Genomic DNA, 15964 nt, shown 5'->3' with positions numbered 1-15964 from the left:
AGAGTCTTGTGGTTGGTTGCTAGTGGGTAACTTACTCTAGCTTTCCATCCAAGGCCCTGTTTACACTAGTGATTTTTCGTTGCTGCTGCTGAAAAACAACAGCTAAAAGCAGCCTAGCTGGTTTAAGATGGAAGTAGCTGGTTTTAGCTGGTTTCCAAGCCTGGCCAGCATAGTTGTAGCTGATGTTCTCCCAGTGGGCAAAACCAGTCTAGGCTGGTTTTTGCTGGTTTTTTTTTTTTTTTTTTTTTTTTTTTTTCACCAGGGATGACCAATTATGCAGCTACAACAATAGATATGTAAGGAAAGAAAAGGAAAGGAAAGGAGGTGACATGAGGCCAAGTATGGTGACCCATACTAGGAATTTGTGCTCTGCATTTAACCCATCCAAGTGCACACACAGTAGTGAACACACACACACCCCCCCGGAGCAGTGGGCAGCCATGGAGCAGTTGGGGGTTTGGTGCCTTGCTCAAGGGACTGAGTGGTATTGAGGGTGGAGAGAGCGCTCACTCTTCCCACCTACAATCCCTGCCGGACCTGAGACTCGAACCTGCAACCTTTGGGTTACAAGTCCGACTCTCTAACCATTAGGCCACGGCTGCCCCTAATGTATAGGTAGATGGGCTAGGGGTAGGATGGGCTTTGGTCGGTCGAATGGGGTATCTACTTATACATGTCTATGTGTACAATAACCCTGCTGAAAAAAACAGCTAAAACTAGCCTAGGCTAGTTGGCTGGTCTTAGCTGGTTTAAGATGGAAGTAGCTGGTTTTAGCTGGTTTCCCAGCCTGGCCAGCATAGTTGTAGCTGATGTTCTCCCAGCCTGGTCAGGCTGAGGAAAGTGGGCAAAACCCGTCTAAACCAGCCTGCTGACCAGCTATGTCCAGCTAAAACCAGCCAACCAGCCTAGGCTTGTTTTTTGCTGTTTTTTTTTTTCACCAGGGATGACCAATTATGCAGCTACAACAATAGATATGTATAGGTAGATTCCCTTTTGTTTCGATGGAGGATGGGCATTGATCGGTCGAATGGGGCATCTACTTATACATATCTATGGGTACAATAATCCTGCTGAAAAAAACAGCTAAAACTAGCCTAGGCCGGTTGGCTGGTTTTAGCTGGTCAACCAGGCTGGTTTTAGCTGGTCATAGCTGGTCAGCAGGCTGGTTTTAGAGGGGTTTTGGCCACTTTTGACCAGCTAAAACCAACTACTTCCAGCTAAGACCAGCCAACCAGCCTAGACTGGTTTTAGCTGTTTGTTTTTTTTCAGCAGGGAACGAGCATGATGTTATTGTTTGCTACGCCAACGTTTTGGTTTGTTTACACTGAAACACAACTCCAGAGTTTTCAAACTAAAACGGGGTCTGCAGCATTTTCAAAAGTCTCCGTTTTCTAGGGTCGAAAACGACTGATTAGTGTAAATGACACGCAAATTTGCAAATGATTCAGTGTTTTCACTTAGGAAATCAATTGTACAATTTGAGTCAATACAGAAACAAACTACCTGATCTCATGACGAAAACGTACCTAAGGGAACTTTTTTGCAAGATGCAAAATACATCCAATAAGTACATATCACTGCAGTTTTCAAGAGAAATAAACACTAGAGATGGTAAAACAGCGAGCACTTGTAATCATTTTCGTCATCGTTCACATCAAACATGTCACGAAACGTACATAGTGTACGTATTTTGCATGAATTTGAAAAAGTTTCCACAGGTATGATTTCGTCATGACATTAGGTTGCACAAAAAAACATAAGTTGTCACTATGTTACAATTTTACCATGTCTTATGAGTTTGTATGCAGTTGTAGTTGGCTTATTTAGTCACATGACTTTTAGATGCGCATCTACGGCCCTGTTTACACCCAGTATTAAAGAGTTACTCCACCCCAAAATGAAAATGTTGTCATTAATCACTTACCCCCATGCTGTTCGAAACCAGTAAATGGTTTGTTCGTGTTCAACCATAGTACATTTTTACGAAGCTATGAGAAAACTTTTTGTACGCAAAGAAAGCAAAAATAACAACTTTATTCAACAATTCGTCTCCTCCGCGTCACCGTACTGGATGCAAACAGCGTACACTTTTCTCTGTCAGCTGCGTAACGCAGATACGCTGTTTTCATTCGAATCAAAGTGTAAATAAATGTAGAAATGTATCTGTGTGTTGCGGCTGGTGACGCGGAGAAGACAAATGGTTAAATAAAGTTGTTACTTTTGCTCTCTTTGTGTACATAAAGTATTCTCGTAGCTTCGTAAAATTATGGTTGAACCACTGATGGCAGATGGACTATTTTGATGGCATCTTTCATACTTTTCTGGGCCTTGACATTGGTATTTACTTGGCAGTCAGTGGGACAGACACAAAGCTCCCAGTTCCCTTCCGAGGGAACTCTCACCGCGTCCCCTAGGGGTCGCTATTGGGGAACGCTGCAGCGTGACTCGTGTCTGAAGAATGCATAGAAAAACTCCATGAAATGGCCGGCGACAGCGTATGACGTCACTGCGGCGCGCACGTCGCTGCTGGTACGTCACTACCGGGCGACACAGTATAAAGAGTCGCCGAAGTAAACATACAGCCTCTTCGCTGTCTTCAGCTTTCTCTTTGTCTAGGAGTGCATATTCTCTCACCGGAGGCCTGCTTGTGACGTGTGTGGTAATCTGATACCCGCACTTTCACACTGCCCGAGCTGTGAGGGGAGAACGCAAGCAAGATTACCTCTTGAGAGAGTAGAATGCGATCGGTGCATTAATTGCTTGTTTGTAACGAGAGGCACGCTCTCATACCCACTTGCTACGACTCTCTGCTACGTGGGTGTGGTAAATTACAGCTCGTTCAGCTCCCGAGGGACTAATGGGCTTATTGCGAAAATGCAGTACGCAAAGGAGGGAGGTGAGTTTCTCTGTTCCTCATTTTGCATGAGTGTGTTTGCCTCTCGCGGCATTAACAGACGCATTCGCGGCGTCGCCAGCGGCTCCTTGCTCGTTTTATTCCCGAGGGAATTTGGCGTCTGGGCGGAGTTTGTTTAGCTCCCGCGGGAGCCGAATATGTGCTGCGCGTCGCGATTGTGGAGTTAATTTACTGCCATAAAATATGTATGTGCATGTATATGTATATACATATGCATGTTATATATGCATATATGTGTACATATAAAGGGGAGAGATTTTCCTAGACTAGTTCGACCATGATTATGCAGATCATGGCAGAACAGTCTTATTAACTACAGCTGTCTGAGGCTAGCTGTATGTTAACTCTTCCTACTTTAGGGCTGGAGGCTTTCAGTCAGTTTTTACCTCAGGTAGTCCTTCCTACACATACAGATATCTGCGGATATCTGTGTGTGGGCTTACTGATTACTTTTTGTTTGGAAACATAAAAGTAGTTCTTTTAAGCTCTTGCCTAGATGGTGCTGTCTCCCCTGCTGGGTTTAAATAGACCGCCCACTCTGCTGGTTTGGGCTGTTTTCAGGAGGACTGACCGGGGGTCTTTCACTGATCTGTTAGTTTTTTCCAGGCTTATTGGCCTTTCTGGATTTACGTGATTTGGGCTAGGTAGATCACTGCCTTTGAGTCCTTCACTCCATGAAGGCCCAGGTCCGAGCCCTACAACATGAGCTCCCTGCACGCAGCGGTTCTTATGTCCCATAAGAACCTCCATTTACCGATGGTCTGGATTTTAACTCCTTAAACATGTTTTGTTTAAGTTGGAGTTAAATGCAGGTCACTCATGGGTGAGTACGATCCATATTTTTTTCTTTTAATAAAGAAAAGGAACGTAATACTGTCTCAGGCCTGTGTGTTGTGTTTTTGCTTTTCAGAGAAAAACATGATGAGTTCACGGCGGATGCTCCCCCTCTGATCCTACGGGTTATGGTTATGGCAGTGTTCGTCCTATCCACGCCACAGGTCGTGCGGTAAACCACCCTCTCAGCATATGTTAGACATAGGACTTAGGTCCTCTTCAAGGTAAGCTCCCTAAGTTTCCTCCTTAGGATTGCCCTTGGCATGTTTAACATATGTCCTTTGCAGGCCTTTTTTCTGAGAATCCCTCTATCCAGACTCTCTCTGTGGACTTTAGATCCTGTGAAGTGATCTTATCAGCCGAAGGTTCTTTCCAGCACCTCCTGAGTTTTGTCTCCGAGGAGCAATTTCTCAGTTCTCCAGTAACTAAAGTAGTACTCCCCTTTCCGCTGAAAGGGTTTATTCAGAGTACCGCTTCTCACGGACAAGCCAGGTTTTCTCCCCGGTTCATCTGGGTTAGGAGCCTGTCCCTCTTGTCCAGGCTGATTCTCACTCTTCAGGCTCACACTCGAGCTGGGCTCTCCCCTTCCCAAGGGAAGGGTCCCTAACGAGCGCCCCCTCGGCAGGATGGGCGTTCCTCCCTGGCCTTCAGGGTTAGGAGTCTATCCTCATAAGTTCCTGCTCCGGGGGATTTATGTCCCGTTGAGACAGGAACATAAGTCCACCTAGACTGGGGTCTGTCGATCCCCCTGTTAGGGCAGGGTCGATTCAACCGAGGTAGTACTCCCCTTTCTGCGGAAGGGGTTTGTTTAGAGTACTGTTTCTCGCTGACAGAGCCAGGTTCTCCTCCTGGTTCATCTGGGTTAGGGGCCTGTCCTTCTTGTCCAGGCTGATTCTCACTCTTCAGGCCTCACGCACGAGCTGGGCTCTCCCCTTTCCGAGGAAAGGGTCCCCTATGAGCACCCCTCGTCAGGACGGGCGTTCCTCCCTGGCCTTCAGGGTTAGGAGTCTGTCACCATGACTTTCCAGGAGCTCCCTTCTCAGGAACTTGAAGTAACTTTAGTAGCTCCCCTTTCCGCGGAAAGGGTCCTCTCAGAGCTCTTCAACGACAGCAGCTCACCTTAATTTAAGGTTCATCAGTAGCACCACTGTCGTGTGGACAAATTCCCCTCTGTTTGGGTAGAATCTGTCATCAGGCTTCCTGAGTCAGGTATGATTGCTCCCCTTTTGAGAAAGGGTTCCTCTCGAGCGTTGCTCCTGGCAGGAGGAGTTAGCTCCCCTTCTGAGGAAGGGTAAAATCCGAGCGCTGCCTCCTGGCAGGCGGGTTTTCCTCTCTGTTAATCAGGGTTAGGAGCCTGTCTGCGCCTGACTTCCGGGTCGAGTGTCACCTCCCCTTCAGGCTTTATGATTTGAGCACGGCTCCTAGTGGGATGAGTATGCTCCCCTTCCGAGGAAGGGTAATTCCTGAGCACCACCTTCTCCTAGTAGGCATCCATGTGGACTGGGTCTAGTATGCTCCCCTTTACACTAAAGGGTCCCTTCAGAGCATTGCCCTTTTTAAGGACGGATGTTCCTCCCTGCAAGTCGGGGTTAGGGGTCTGTCCGCTGTCTGCGTCCACTATCATGATGGTCAGTAGCTCCATGATTTCATCAGTCGACTAACAGTTTGCGGACTGTCTGTCCTGATTGGGGTGTAGCATTGCTCCCCTCTCTAAACAGGGAGGGTTCCTCCCCTATTTTAATTCTTGTCATCCTATGACAAATATGGAGCTTTAATATGATAAGTGTCCCACGCTAAACCCTGGGCACTTTCTGAAGTCCACAATAGTGGTAAGTGCGCACGGGATCTTTGTGCACTTCCTAAAATCCACATAAGTGGTAAGTTCCCACCAAGTTTTTGGGTTCTTTCTAAAATCCTATACGGTATGGGTTACGCGGTACTCGTTCCCATTTTTTGAGTTGGTTTAAAACCCCGGTCTCCCTGGGCCCTACTTCACTCGATATCACCTCAGATATCTCCTGACCATCTGTTATCCAGGGTGCGTTATCTGAGGATAACCCCTGCTAGAACGGTCTCTGTCCTGGGACAGGCCTGTTAGTCGCTATTTCTGAGTCAGTTCACTGAGGGAACTAGACTCAGTAGTACTGGCAGTTCCTGTTCTAGTTAAGTCTAAGTATTAACTTAGCCGTTCCTCCGAAGGAATCTCCGATTCCAACCTAAGCTGTGCTCTGGGTCCTTTGACCCATTCAGGTAAGTGAGTAACAGTTCAGGCTTTGGCCGGGGAGGTTACGTTCTGACAGCTGTCACCTCGTCCTAGGGATAATTCTTCACAGAATTTACACTCAGTGCTCGCTACTATGCACTCCCCTCAGCATGGAGACGTTGGTATACCGTTCCCCAATAGCGACCCCTAGGGGACGCGGTGAGAGTTCCCTCGGAAGGGAACGTCTCTAGGTTACGTATGTAACCCTAGTTCCCTGAGAAGGGAACGAGACACCGCGTCCCCTAGGCTTCTTCCCATGCTTCGGACGAGAAGCTTCAGACAGTGAAGCGGCTGTATGTTTACTTCGGCGACTCTTTATACTGTGTCGCCCGGTAGTGACGTACCAGCAGCGACGTGCGCGCCGCAGTGACGTCATACGCTGTCGCCGGCCATTTCATGGAGTTTTTCTATGCATTCTTCAGACACGAGTCACGCTGCAGCGTTCCCCAATAGCGACCCCTAGGGGACGCGGTGTCTCGTTCCCTTCTCAGGGAACTAGGGTTACATACGTAACCTAGAGACGTTTTCATCCAAAATATCTTAAATTGGGGTTAAGTGATAAATGACAACATTTTCATTTTGGTATGAAGTAATCATTTAAGGTGCATTTTTGTTAATCTAATCACAAGTGCACAATACTAAATACAGGTGTAACCTATTCGACCCATTTGATTTGCATTTGACCATATTGCTTTCATTGTGTAAACACTCATGTGGTTGAATGCATTCCAACAGCCACTTAAGACTGTCAGCTCTCTGCCTAATGAACTAATTCTTAAACATCACTGGATGTATTATTGAAGTGTGCTGGCCAGATAGGTTTTAAACTTACATAAGTTTGGTTTGATGGTAAAAATGTAAAGAGCACGATGTTCTCTTACCAGTCATGATTTTAACAGCATTCGGCGTAGTTTTGTGACTATCAGAGCTTAAACGAAAGCTGCTGCTCTGCATATCATTTATCCATTGCTCCTTTAGTGTTCTTATGTAAATTGTGCAAGCTTATTTTGCAATATTACATCGAAAGATCAGAAAAGGCTTATACGTGCACCCACCTAAACTCTTCCCACACAGAAATCATGAAAGTGGTTGAAAGTGGACAAATTAGACAAATTCAAACACCAGGTAAACGGGAATATCCTTGTGATCTGATCATCCAAAATGCATCTTGATAGCAGGTGTAAACTGGGCATAGAAATTATTTTTTATTAAAAATTCACTCATTTTTTACAGGATAATATGTTTATCCACCACAAACGAGTTTTTAATAAGCATTTTGGAATGCATATTGCATCTTGGTCTTTCCAGACAGAATTTTAAATCCAATATACCGCAGTCTGCATAATAATAAAAAAAAATTAATTGTGGGCAGAAACCAGGGGCGTTTCCTCTGAGGAGGCAAGAGAGGCAGTGCCTCCTAAAAATATTGGTTGAGAAAAAAAAATTTGTAGTACAAAAATAAAACAAAGCCAATATTACAAAATATAACATTAAAAAGTGTATAAATCACTTAAATAAATCACGCCGAACAATGGCACAGCAGGGGTCCGCCCCCCTGAGCCCATTGAATTTTAACAGATTCCCTAAAGTGTGCTGTGAGTTTGGTGGGGAGTAATTGAGAATACATTGGGGGAAGTCACGTGAGAGGAGGCAATGCCTCCATCGGGATATGATTGGATATGACTGGTTATGATCGGATGTGATTAGTTCATGTGATAAATCCCGCCTCTTGTGTTCGTGCGTGTACTGCATTTGTGAATCAGTCTGAATGAACTCAATCTCACGGCAACTTACAAATTCATATGAAATTTTCACCGCTAAACCTACCCCTCACAGAAAATGTACAAAATACATACGAATTGGTCATGAGATAGCGTTGCAATGAACAATATAGTGGTGTTAATAGGGATACTAATTTTAAAAAGTAAACAACTCATACACTTTTTTAGAGAGGGTGCTCGCTGCAGGTAATGGGTGGAGATAGACACCTAACCACACCCTAACCCTACCCCTTACCCTATCCCTAACCTTAACTCCACCCATTTGTTCACTCAGAGGTGGAGCTGGACATCAAGAGAGGTGGAGCTGGAGGCCATTTGGCTCTGCAGTGAGCAGTACTTGGCTTTTTTACGTCAAAATAAGACTTAAAATGGCATGAAAACATCTGTGGAAGTTTTTAGTGGGTAATCAGCTTGGTGAAATTTAAAGTAAATCTCTGTGTCTGTGACCAATATTTACAGTTGAGGTCAAAAGATTACATACACTTTGCAGTAACTGCTAAATGTTAATTATTTTACCAAAATAAAATGGATCATGCAAAGTGCATGTTATTTTTTATTTACTGACCTGAATAAGATATTTCACTTAAAAGATGTTTATATATATAGTCCACAAGAGCAAATATGTAGTTGAGTTCAAAAGTTTATATACGCTTGATTTTTAATACTGTGTTTTTTGTTTAGTGATAGTTGTTCATGAGTCCCTTGTTTGTCCTGAACAGTTAAACTGCCTGCTGTTCTTCAGAAAAATCCTTCAGGTCGCACAAATTCTTTGGTTTTCCAGCATTTTTGTGCATTTGAACCCTTTCCAACAATGACTGTATGATTGTGAGATCCATCTTTTCACACTGAGGACAACTGAGGGACTCATATGCAACTATTACAGAAGGTTCAAACGCTCACTGATGCTCCAGAACGAAAACACAATGCATTAAGAGCCAGGGGTGTAAACTTTTTAACAGATGTGTCTTTTTATATTTTGCCTAAATATCATTTTTATTTAGTTTATTTATTTAGTACTGCTCTTCAGAAGCTAAAGAAGATACTTACATGTTTCCCAGCAGGCAAAATAAGTTAAATTTACCCTGCTCTTCAAATTCAAAAGTTTTCACCCCTCAGTGTGAAAAATGCTGCAAAACGAAAGAATTTGTGGGACCTGAAGGATTTTTCTGTAAAACAGGGGCCGTTTAACTGTTCAGGACAAACAAGGGACTAGTGAACTATCACTAAACAAACAAACAAAAAAAAAAAACTTTTCTTAAACTATTTTCAACAACATTTTCTTATATGTAAACACCTTTTATGTGAAATATCTTATTCAGGTCAGGACTAAATAAAAAATAACATGCATTTTGTATGATATCTCTTATTTTGGTAAAACAATTAACATTCAGCAGATTCTGCAAGGTGTATGAAAACTTTTGACCTCAACTGTATCGAGTTTGATGACTGAAGAACCCAAAATTTCAAAAATAGTTAAAGTTAACTAATAGCTGTTATTTTTGGAATAAATGCAAAATCCTTGAAAACACTAACTTGATGAGATTCATCAAGAATAATAATATAATAATAATATTATAGTAAAAAATAATATAGAATTGTTTTCTTCTTCTTTTTTCTGATAGTGTAAGTAATGTGGGACATTATTTTAATTTTATAAAAATAAAAAAAAAAAGTGAGGATTTTGCCCCTTCATTTCAGAGCACCACTGCACGCCATTGGCGAAAACCTGTTTTATGATATCCTGGACTAGATATGTCATTGTCTTTCAGACGAAAATCCTAAATCTGATCACTAACCTTTTCACAGCAATCTGCATGATTTCACAAATATTATTTATGTAGCACAAACAGCGTGGCCTAGAGCACGATTTCAATGTTGTAAAACATCGAAATAGTTTCAAACCAGCAAAACGGCGGCGTTTCTCAGCGAAGCGATGAATGGTATCAACTGCGAAATTAAATGACTGCCTGCTCCAGCTGAGACGCTTACCACTGTATTTAGCGAACTGTGGGAAGTAATGAGTCTGTGCGTCTTATATTAACACACCGACCCATAATTGGCTAATTATAGCGGCTGTTCCGCTGCTCTTCTCACGCCGTGTTCTCCGTCTCCATCTCCTCCTCCAGATCCCAACGCTCTGACGCAGCCGGGCCCCGACCACGCGCTCATCGGCGGAGTGGTGGCCGTGGTGGTCTTCATCACTCTGTGCTTCATCATCGTCCTGGGCCGATATCTGGCCAGGCACAAAGGTACGGCTTCCCTCCCCTCTCTCTCTCGCCCCCTCACCTATAGTGTGCAAAATGCTTCAACATGTCCACTGTTGTACCTTATGTGTCTATGTGACCTATGTGGGACTGTGTGGACAGGGACATACTTAACCAATGAGGCCAAAGGAGCGGAGGACGCCCCTGACGCAGACACTGCCATCATCAATGCGGAGGGGAACCACGCACATGCAGAGGAAAAGAAAGAGTACTTCATTTAGCACCTCTGTTTTTTCTGTTCAGTATTTTCACGGCAACACTGCGAGCCAGCAGAGGAGGCGTTATAGCGCTCCGCTCCCTCACAGCACTAGTCTGGTCTGGCTTTTCTCTCTCTTTGTCTCCTCGACTCCAGTCGCGAGTCCCGAACCTCTTTATGGCCAAATTCGACACGCCACCTGCTGCAAAAGAATGTTGCCTTTCATTAAACCAATCCTAATCGACCAAAAAAAAAAAAAAAAAACACACAAAATTCAGTTGAGTTTGTAACTGTAACACCAGGTCCATTTAGGCCAAAAAACCCTATCCCACCCTTCCAAAATGACCCCGTTTGATTTGCCAAGTGCCAAAATATACAGACATGTGCTTGTCATGTTTGTTGCTGTGTTTATTCATTTAATTTCCCAGTGAATACTGATTTCTCAACCACCCTCACTGTGCCTGTTATATACCTTTTTACAGATATTACCAGGGAGCGGCAAGAAATGTGGTTCATCTCAAGTCGGAAAACCTTGGCTTTGCCAATAATTACGCTTTAAGACAAGAATACGTGAGATGTATAATGTAAATATCATGTACTGTCTTTGTTTTTCTGTGCGTGTCTGTTGTTTTCCATTGTGAAAGTGGGTGTTTGGTTTATTTTTTCTGAAGTACGCCCTGTAATAAAGAATGTGCGGACAATTATGTAACGTACGGACACCCCGAAACAAGCCGGCAGATTGAAAATGGCAGGAACTCGATGAAGCACAAATGAGAATTGGTGTGTAACCATTAGAAGCGAGATTATTTTCTATTTCTATCATACCTGTCTGTATATTCTTGCACTGTTAATACCCCCCACCCCAGAGCGTTTGTTTCAACCCTGAAAATGTATCAAACGTAAGCACAAAGTCATTGTAAAATGTCATTGGTTTAGACAGTCTCAGGATGAAAAGAAGAGCCTAATTGAATTTGTCTTTTATCACTGGAGTGAATGAATTTTTGTTCTCGCTTTGTGAATTGATCTGAGCGGCCATTTGTTCGACGTCTGAATGGAAGTTTGCCATTGTTTCATTTGGATTCGCTGACCGACCCTTGTTAATATTGCTGTATATTACTTTGCTAAAGTGATTATTGGTGAAATATTGTTCAACTATAGGATCCCATATATATATATATATGAGAAAACAAATGTTAAAATATCTATTTCGAGTGTCCCATATTTTTAGGTCCTCTTAGTGAAGAAAATATTTGTTTGTTTGTTTGTTTTGTCCCAACCCAGGGAATGTATATAATGTGTATATTTCAGCATTTAGTAAGCTGTTTATTTAATTGAATTTGAATTCTTTATTGCTCTGTTTTATGCTACATGTTTGCGATTCCATTTTAGCCTCTCTCTACTAAGTACGTCCCGACGGATACTTGTCATTAATACTAATTTATTGGGTAAAATCTGATGGACGAACACAATACATTACTATTAGTGCTTTTTCGAAGCTTGTGAACAGATAGGATCGTTTGTTCATGAGAAGATCAGAACAACAATCACCATTATTGCCTTTGTGTTTGCAACAGAACATAACGACCACACATTGAAGCTCTGGAGAAGCGTAATCTTCAATGTACGTTTTTACGAAAAAAACATGTTTCCAGTGTTCATACTTTATTTCACTCTTTATAACATCAACTAGAACGAAGACATTTTTCTAAGAACTTTTGATTTGCTTTATTGGTTTTTGCTGTATGGGAAAATGTGTGAGGTTGCTTTTACATTAAATATCCGACTTTTTCAAACTATGCCTCTGTAAGAAAAGAAAAAAATAACTCAGAGTACTGAGTAAAATATGCACAAACTCACATTTGTGTTTTCTTCTTCATGCAACACATTAGTGCAACACATTTATAATTGTATTTACATTTTTAATTATATATACAGCAGGGTCAGAAATTAACTTCCTGATATTTGACATTTATGAGGGCAATTTTTATCATTTTTATAGCGTGCACACTCATCAACAGCTCTGACTAATTTCAACATTCCAAAGTTCAACATAGTTCGCATTTGATTGGTTGTAAGGTTCAACTCTGCACAAAACAGCCTGGAAAAGCAATCTGGTGCAGTGTGAACAAATCTAAATGTAATTCTGTGAATTTCATATATTTTCACATTTGACTTTAATCGCGACAGCCGTGATATATAGTTTAATTGTGAATTTTTTGCCACAAGCCCTCGTTAATTTCAGGCCATGAGATACTATATGGGCCATTCTACAGAACTGGTCTAAAGTCAGAGTTGGAAATGTCTTTAAAAAATCTTTTTCCAAAAAATATGTATATGCAAATTGTATAATATCCAAGGTACACATTTCTACTGTAGTAACTGTGCGGTTAATTCTCATATTGTATTTTCAGAAAGTTTTGGAATATTTGTGCTCTCCACAAATTTGTCACTACCAAAACATAGTAATAATTATTTTAATTAGAATGGTTATATTAACCTGTTAGGATTTTGCTTACATCTACATATAACATGTAAATATATTTTTTGGTAGTTTATTTATTTATTTTTTTTCAGAGGTAAATTAATAACAATTATATTTATAACAATATTTCAAGTGTAATTTATGAGATTTGTTGTATTTTGAATCCAATTTTTCTTCGTAAAAGGCAAAAAGTTGATCATACTGATTTCAAACTTAAGGATTCATTAGTTTGAATATCCATTGAACCTAAAATATCATTTCATATTAGTTGATCATTCAGTATATTTTTGATAAAACATCCCATGTTTTGGTCGTGACAGCACATTTTGGGTAAAGACATGCTATGGTAGCGACCACATTACAGAATTTTACCTTGCAAACTAAAACACTACTAAAGCATACTAAAATACAAAACAATTGCATAACTGTACTAACATTTTGTTTATTTCCCCCAGATATGAGGACTGTGTTCCCTTTTGTCACTACCGAAACAATAATGACATGTTTTGTTTGTGACTGAGTCGTGTGAGTAGTGACCAATTTTATGGGAAAACAAGAAAAAAAAACCTAAAACAAAAATGCTAAAAAAAACTAAAAACTAAAAAAAAAAAAAAACTTCACCAAATGTTTCAGTCATAACTGTTTCAGTAGTGACAATTTTACAGGATAACACCATCATCAACTGTTTCAGCCGTGATTGTTTCGGTAATGGCGATTTTATGGGATAACATCTTCCCCAAAAAACAAAGATGTCACTACTGAAACTTCACTAAATGTTTTGCTCGTGACTGTTTCGGTAGTGATAATTTTATGGGATAACACCCAAAAAATTAACAAAGAGATCACTACCGGAACCTCACCAAAAGTTTTGCTCGTGACTGTTTCAGTAGTAGGGGTTGAACGGCTTCAGATTTTTTTTAAGTCAGCATTTATGTGATAAAAGTCGAGTCGACGTCGACTAGTCGACAAATACGCCTAAACCTTGAGCTGAGACTCGAACACCTTGTGCACAGCTATGGCATATGACACATCGCTGCCTACATGGCTTTTGCTTTTATTAGTTATTTTGTCTTTGGGTTGTTATATTTCTCATATTTCTGTTTGTTCTTAATCAGATACAGATAAAGTAGCACTGTAAATATTACATATATATATATATATATATATATATATATATAAAGTCATAGTGAGAGAGCAATTGTGTGTGTGAATTGATAACACCTTCGGTCGTGGCTGTTTCGGTAGTGATAATTTTATGGGATAACACCCAAAAAAAATATCAAAGGTCACTACCGGAACTTCACCAAATGTTTCGGCCGTGACTGTTATGGTAGTAACAATTTTATAACACCCCAAAAAAAATAAAAAATGTCACTCCCGAAATTTCACCAAATATTTTGGACGTGGCTGTTATGGTAGTCATTTTATGGCATAACACCTAAAAAAACAAAGATGTCTCTATGGAAACTTCACCAAATATTTCGGTAGTGACAATTTTATGGGATTACACCCAAAAAATAAAAAAAATGAAAAGTCACCACCGAAACTTCACCAAATGTTGCGGTCGTGACTGTTTCGGTATTGACGATTTTATGGGATAACACCCACAAAAATAACAAAGAGGTCATACCGGAACTTCACCAAATGTTTCGGTCGTGACTGTTTCGGTAGTGACAATTTTTTGGGATAACACCTTTGGTCGTGACTGTTTCGGTATTGGCGATTTTATGGGATAACACCCAAAAATAATAACAAAGAGGTCATACCGGAACTTCACCAAATGTTTCGGTCGTGACTGTTATGGTAGTGACGATTTTATAATACCCCAAAAAAATAAAAAATGTCACTCCCGAATATTTTGGACGTGGCTGTTATGGTAGTGACAATTTTATGGCATAACACCTAAAAAAACAAAGATGTCTCTACGGAAACTTCACCAAATATTTTGGTCGTGACTGTTTCGGTAGTGACAATTTTATGGGATAACAGCCAAAAAAACAAAGATGTCTCTACGGAAACTTCACCAAATATTTTGGTCGTGGCTGTTATGGTAGTGACAATTTTATGGCATAACACCCAAAAAAACAAAGATGTCTCTACGGAAACTTCACCAAATATTTTGGTCGTGGCTGTTATGGTAGTGACAATTTTATGGCATAACACCTAAAAAAACAAAGATGTCTCTACGGAAACTTCACCAAATATTTTGGTCGTGACTGTTTCGGTAGTGACAATTTTATGGGATAACAGCCAAAAAAACAAAGATGTCTCTACGGAAACTTCACCAAATATTTTGGTCGTGGCTGTTATGGTAGTGACAATTTTATGGCATAACACCTAAAAAAACATCTAGGTTACGAAGTTAACCCTCGTTCCCTAACCACGGCCGTGGACATCACCTGACCAAGAGACCGCGCTGTGACCTTCGTCGCCCGAAGGGCGAAGCCGGTGGCGGCGCGGAGTTCCTGCATCATGTCTTGATCAGGACCACCCTCGTGCAGCTGTTTTAGTGCCTGCGCCTGGTAGACCTGCAAGGTGGCCATGGCATGCAGGGCGGAGGCAGCCTGTCCAGCAGCGCGATACACGCGGCCCGCGAGAGCGGACGAGCGCTCACACGCTCTGGAGGGTAGATGCGGCCGGTCCCGCCAGGTGGCGGCGCCACGCGGGCATAAATGCACCGCGATAGCGCGCTCAACCTGGGGAACCTACTCGTATCCCCGGCCTGCCCCACCATCGAGGGTGGCAAGAGAGAAGGAGCTGGGGCGAAGGCGAGATGAAAAAGGCGCCCGCCAAGTTTTAATCAGCTCCTCATGCACCTCCGGAAAGAATGGAACGGGGGGAGGGCGAGGCGGAACCGCAGGCGCCACCCTCATGAACCAGTCGCCAAGCCTAGAGGGATCGGCCGGGGGCGCATGAGACACCTCCAGCCCGATCCCCCGGTGGCTCGGAGGAGCATAGCCGATAGTTCAGCGTCCATGTCAGACGGGCAGCAACCACAGGAGGGCGCTGGCCCGCCGAGATGTCCGCTTCACCATTAGACTCACCCTCTGATGCAGCGACAGACATCTCTTTCTCCGGTGGAGCGCCAAAGGAGATGCTCAGCCCGGATTCCGGGGAAGCATACTGCTCCGGCCACTCGACGGGACCACACCGAGGTGCAGACGGCCGCTGGGCTTTGGGGGCCGGCGGCACGTTCTGCACAGTAACCCGCAGGTCCCCCTGGTGCCTCG

At 42.4% G+C, this 15964-nt stretch overlaps 1 long non-coding RNA gene across 1 annotated transcript; it reads left to right on the top strand.

The window, feature by feature from the left end:
• The first annotated feature begins 9914 nt into the window (after positions 1–9914).
• On the top strand, positions 9915–12108 carry LOC141331179 (uncharacterized). The gene is made up of 3 exons (XR_012355239.1): positions 9915–10041; positions 10159–10264; positions 10735–12108. It is a non-coding gene; the product is annotated as an uncharacterized lncRNA (long non-coding RNA).
• Positions 12109–15964: the final 3856 nt, after the last annotated feature.

The sequence above is a fragment of the Garra rufa genome, chromosome 1 (genome assembly GCF_049309525.1).
Source record: "Garra rufa chromosome 1, GarRuf1.0, whole genome shotgun sequence".
NCBI classification, from domain to species: Eukaryota; Metazoa; Chordata; class Actinopteri; order Cypriniformes; family Cyprinidae; genus Garra; species Garra rufa.
Note: the sequence above shows the minus strand (reverse complement) of the source record. Positions and strands in the feature narration are given on the sequence as shown.